We start from the raw sequence: 6,526 nt of genomic DNA on the forward strand, positions 1-6,526 counted from the left end.
ATATGACAATGCATGTATTTCTAAAACCAGTCATCAGAAAAACTGACTATCTTGAGCTACATGATCTTTCTTTATGTTGGCTTCTTGCATAGCTTTATACTTTTTCAATAGATCTACTTGATATTTGTCGGGATTTACAAGCTGATGTTTTATTTTAAAACAAAATACATTATCTTTTAAAAGACAAAGTTAAAATTCTAATTCTCAAATGTCAAAATGCTATCCCAAAGCATTATGGTCCAAAATATTCAAAATTATAAATTTATAACTTAAGTGTTTTCCAAGTTCTAAAAAGCATTTCTTTGTATTTTGGTCAATCATGATTATAATCTTATTCACATTCTTTTTCCATGTTTTCAAATTTATATGATAACAATTTTGTTTATTGTAAAATTTCTTTTCATGAGATGAAGCAATTTGTCTCATCTCAGTGAAATTCTACAAACCAGAGTTTTCCTTTTTTTTTTAAAGATTTTATTTATTTATTTGACAGACAGAGATCACAGGTAGGCAGAGAGGCAGGCAGAGAGAGAGGAAGGGAAGAAGGCTCCCCACTGAGCAGAGAGCCCGATGCGGAGCTCGATCCCAGGACCCTGGGATCACGACCTGAGCCGAAGGCAGAAGCTTTAACCCACTGAGCCACCCAGGCACCCTACCAGAGTTTTCCTAATGCATATTTTCAATGTCAATTCCTGAAATTACAATTCTACTTTTTAAAAGAAAACATTAGTATAGAATATCTCAACTTTTTCTATTGGTCTATATTCAGATAAATTAGAATGTTCATCTGACACAGAGTGCCAATTTGACTTACAACTTAGGCTGTGGAGGTTTGGGGAAATCATAATATCAAGTGCTTGGCACTAATTCTGACACATACTGGCTTTTTTTTTTTTTTTTCAAATGTTGGTTTTTCCTTGACCCACCTCAAATGTGGGCAAAGAAAGGGTTTATAGCTCTAATGGATAAGCCATTGAAATTTTCTAATAGGTCACGATAATGGTGAATTAAGTCTGCTGCCTTACGAACTATTAAAGCCAGTTATTTGTCTTGTTGGCATGTCAACAAAGCCCGGTTTTCTTTTAATTAAGAGTTGCTGTTACAACTTGTTTTCTTTTAAACCTTCTCTCTTAGTGATTCAACCTACTTGTCCCCAAAGAGCATTTGATTGAAAATCATGCTGGGCTAGACCAATTTCACACTTGAGAGAAAATCACCAGCCCCTCCTATATCATTGGTTTATTCCCCCATACAAAAGACATTCTCAGTAAATTGGAATTAATTAATTAACTAATTAAGGGCTATCTTTAGAATACAAACACTGTTGTGTACTGAATTGTGCCCCTCATCCCCTGCAAATTTGTATGTTGAAACCCTAACTACCAATGACTGTATTTGGAGACACGGCCTTTAAAGAGATAATTAAAGTTAAATGAGGTCATAAAGGTAGGGTCCTAATCCAATGTGACTGCGGTTCTTACAAGAGGAAGAGATACTGTGGATGTGTGCGCACAGAGGAAACGCCATGTGAGGACACAGCAAGAACGTGGTCATTTTTGAGCAAAGGATTTCCCTTTCTCAGGAGAAACCAAAGTTGCCAATACCTAGATCTTGGACTTTCAGCTATTAAAACTGCAAGAAATTAATTACTGTTGTTTAGGGTGCTTGGTTTGTGTTAGTTTTTATGGTGGCCTTAGAAAACTCATATAGACACTCTTTCCTGTTCTGAGGACACTTAGTAATGCACCTGGGGAGATACTCTCCAAATAAATACATAAGCAATAGAAATAAATACTGAGGTTGAACAAAATAAAATTAAAACCTGCATAAGGAGTGAGCTGTTAAAAGGGGAACATGTCTTTGAGGGGGAGAACGTTGATAGATTTCAGCAAGTAAGCAAGAGCTTCCTTTAAAACAAAGTTGGAAGAGACCCAAAGCTACATGCTTAACTTATTATCTCATGACATTTCAGAGCCTACTCCAAAGGTCACCTTCTTTTCCAAACCAGGACTTGGCACACATGGCCTGACACATGAATGAACAACAAAACAAAATATATGGTATTAGCATTGTTGTAGAAGTCCAAAAACATGAGCAACTTCACTACTCTATTTCTCTTCACTTTGTTTCATAACCCCTACATGGTATCCTGCTTACCTACCTCTCAAGAGAAATATGACTTGATGAGCAAAATTTATAATGTAACTAAGGAACAGCCTTTACTTTATAGGAAATATCTTTTTAAATAACAACACTGAATTAGTAATAACAGCAGCTAACATTTAGTGACCAACTACAGAATCCAGTATTAGATTTATATTTGTAACACACACACATAAACCCATACATAATACTTACAGTGTGTGTGTATGTGTGTGTGTGTGTGTGTGTGTACACATACACCAAGATGTACTATATGGGTGAATATTCTGTAAAAATAAACATGAAATACTGGCACACAAATAGAGATTAATGGAATAGAACTGAGACTCTAGAGAGAAATGAGAAAAAGAGATGGTCAGCTAATTTTTGACAAGAGGTCTGAGATAATTCAATGGAGAAGGATGAAATTGGACCCCTTCCTCATGCCATACACAAAATGTAACTGAAAATGAATGGCAGAAATAAACACTTAAAAGAAAATATAGGAATAAATCTCTGTCATCTTGGGCCTGTTTAAGACTTCTTAGATGTGGGGCGCCTGGGTGGCTCAGTGGGTTAAGCCTCTGCCTTCGGCTCGGGTCATGATCCTGGGGTCCTTGGATCGAGCCCCGCATCGGGCTCTCTGCTCCGCAGGGAGCCTGCCTCCACCTCTCTCTCTCTGCCTGCCTCTCTGCCTACTTGTGATCTCTCTCTGTCGAATAAATAAATAAAATCTTTAAAAAAAAAAGACTTCTTAGATGTGACACCAAAAGGACAAAAGATAAAGGAACAAATAGAGGAACTTCATAAAAATTAAAAACTTTTGTGTTTCAAGGGATTCCATTAAGAAACTAAAAACACAACCCACAGGATGGGAGAAAATGTTTGCAAATCATATACCTGATAAGGGACTTGTATCTAGAACATATAAAAAACCTAATATCTCAATAATAAAAATGCAATAATCCACTTGAAAATAGATAAAATTTCTGAATAGACATTTCTCCAAAGACAATATATAAATAAATAGCCAGTAAGAATATGAAAAGACACTCCATATCATTATTCATCAGGGAAATGAAAATTAAAACTACAATGAGGTGCCACTTCGCACCCAGTATAATGAAAATAATAATTAGGAAAAAAATAAAATAGGAAGTGTTGGTGAGGATTTGGAGAAATTAGAATTTTCATATACTGTTGGTGGGAATATAAGATGGTGAATTGTTTTTAAAAAGCAATTTGGAAAAAAAAAGCAATTTGGTAGGTAGGTCCTTAGAAAGTTAAACACAAAGTTATCATACAAACCAGTAATTTCATGCATATCAAATAAAAACATATATCCCCACACAAGCTATACACAAATGTTCACAGCAGTGTTACGTACAGCAGCCAAAAAGTTCAAAGCACCCAAATATCCATCAGCTGATGAATGGGTAAACAGAATGTGCATGTCCACACCAGGGAATACTATTTAGCCAGGAAAAGCAATTAAGTATTGATACATTGTACAATATGGATAAACTTTAAAAACATTCTGCTACATGAAATAAGCCCATCACAAACATCCAAATATTGTATGATTCCATTTCCATAAAATGTCCAGAATAGGCAAATCTATATTGATGGAAAGTGGATGTATGTTTGCCTAAAGACGGTGAGAGGAGAAGGATGGGGGGTAAATGAGGAGTAACACTTAATGGGTACAGGGTTTTTCTGGGGGGAGGTGGAGATGAAATATTCTAAAGTTGATTGTTAATAATGATTGTACAGCTCTGAATATACTTAATGACACTGAGTTGCACAATTTAAATGGGTGAATTGTATGGTATATGAAGTATACCTCAATAAAGCTATTAAAATATATACAAAGTTAATTCCAAAATGTGTCAGTTTGACTCTCTTAATTCCTCTAGTCTTTATAAACTGAAGCCAATATTAGGAGAAGGGTATGGGAACAAGAAGGGGTTTGGAGACAAAATTCTTTTTTCTTTTTTACTTTGAAAATGCTTACACCATAGTCTACCAAGTTAAAACTGATCTAATTCTTGTGAATGACTAGTAGCATTTTTTTTTTTTTTGGTATGATTGAGTTGTGAAAGCAAAATCAATATACTGAATATTAATACTTGCTTTTCTTTAGCACTGTGTTATAAATAACCAATGAATAGCTCAATTACTTCTCTTCTTGCCTCTTCTTCAGCTAGACACAGCCATGTTATAATGCCAATATACTCATTAATTTAACACCACTAAGTTTCAAAATCCTACATAATATGATGATTAATACCATAAGTTAAAGCTAATAAGATGTAAATAGAAGTATTATATAGAACATGCAGAACTACTCTTTGATTCAGCTAATAAATGTGTCCCTTTGCCTTCCCTCATACATTTTCAGGACCACAACATAACGTAAACCCTATGACTAGAACGCTGGCAACCATCTTAGAATATAGGTAAATTTCAGGAGGGAAGCTATAGGCTAATATGATAGAGTAGAAGGATAAAATAATCCCCATTCTGCCCACCTCTGACCTCTTTCAACTGACGTCTATCTTGTTAAAGCCATGGATAGTTTGAATTTTTAATGTATAGACAAAATAATTCTAATTAATAACCATATGTAACAACAAGCTATAGATATATTTTATGTAATAGGAAAAGATTTCTATAAAGTTAACCAACTGAATTGGTAAACTATTTTTTAATTCAGTCTTAAATGTGATTTACTTAAAATAACAAATGCCTGTGCTCTACAAATTGCAATAAATCAATCATTTCTATTTCTGTGTATATACCCTATGACCTGGCAATTCTAGCAAGTATATACGTGTATATATATCTCCTTGAGAAATTCTTACAAATATACCAGAAAACATGTATAAGAACACACATGTAGTGTGACCTGTGATAAAAAAAAAAAAGCAAAAAACCCAAAAGCCTATCAACATGTGAAATACATAAATTGTGTCATATTCATACAATGGGATATAATTGATCAACATAAATATATGAATATATGGTTGAGGGGAAAAAATTACAAAGACTAAAAAGAGATTCCATTAATAAAAAGTTCAGATCCATGCAAAACAAAACAATCTATTGTTTAAAGATACAAATATAGGTAGTAAAAATATATAAACAAACAAACAGACATGAAAATAACTTAATCGAAATTCTAAATAAGTTATTACTTTTAGCTGGAGAAAAGGAGGTGATTAGGGAAGGGGGAAACATGGGGCTTCCAAGATACTGATAATGTTCTATTTTTTAAACCTAGGAGGTTGGAACCCAAACATTTACATTTATTTTTTTAAACCTGTGTTGTCTAACATGAACACTAAATTCCAGAGAGTTGACTCACAAAAATGTTAAACATATAATTAGTGATTTTTATATAGAGGGGCACCTGGGTGACACAGTCCATTAAGCATCAGACTCTTAATTCCAGCTCAGATCATGATCTCAGGTTTGTGAGATGGAGCCCCGTCAGGTTCAGAACTCAGTGTGGAGTCTGCTTGAGATTCTTTCTCTCCTCTCCCTTCCCACCTCCCTCAGCTCATGTGAACACTCACTCTTTCTCTCTAAATAAATAAATAAAATCCTAAAAAAATATTTATATAGATTGTGTGTTTAAATGATCATTTTTGAATATACTGGGTTAAATAAAATATATTAAATTAATTTCTCTGGTTCTTTTTACTTTTTCTAATGCAGCTAGGAATGTATACAACCAAAATTATGTGTCTACTGGACACATGCTTGAGATCCTACCTGTAAATTTTACACACACACACACACGTATATTTCAATGTCAACATTTTAACTATATAAGTGTTAATTATATAGTAATACCCAGTTTGTCACCACTAAGGACACAAGAACAAGTAGTTTTACTTTCCAAACACAATGTAAAGTAGGTCAAGGTAGCATATTCAGTTATGGATCTTCTGACTAAATCTTTCTTTGGAGGTAGTAGCTATATATTACTTCAAAGTTCCAAAAATAATGCCATGTGATTAAACCAAACACACACACACACACACAATTTTTGTTAATATGCTTTAATTTTTTTTAATTGCCTGGGTTTTCATAAAACTAAATTTGTGTGATTAGTTGATATATTGAATTACCAAGTAGTTACTGAGAAAGAAAGTAAAAGTCAATAAAATCCTACATGGATCAGTATAAAAAAAGTGACTGCAGGAACTATAAAATTTATAGACTTGTTCTAAATTAATGCAATTAGGGACGCCTGGGTGGCTCAGTGGGTTAAGCCGCTGCCTTTGGCTCAGGTCATGATCTCAGGGTCCTGGGATCGAGTCCCGCATCGGGCTCTTTGCTCAGCAGGGAGCCTGCTTCCCTCTCTCTCTCTCTCTCT

General features: G+C 34.3%; 1 protein-coding gene across 1 annotated transcript in view; it reads right to left on the reverse strand.

The window, feature by feature from the left end:
• LOC111150534 (dystrophin) overlaps nt 1-6,526 on the reverse strand; it is a 2,087,545-nt gene that overhangs the window by 865,026 nt on the left and 1,215,993 nt on the right. The gene's annotated exons all lie outside the window — the stretch shown is intronic.

This window comes from Enhydra lutris, unplaced genomic scaffold, assembly GCF_002288905.1.
Source record: "Enhydra lutris kenyoni isolate GAN:26980312 unplaced genomic scaffold, ASM228890v2 scaffoldscaffold23, whole genome shotgun sequence".
In the NCBI taxonomy this organism is placed as follows: Eukaryota; Metazoa; Chordata; class Mammalia; order Carnivora; family Mustelidae; genus Enhydra; species Enhydra lutris.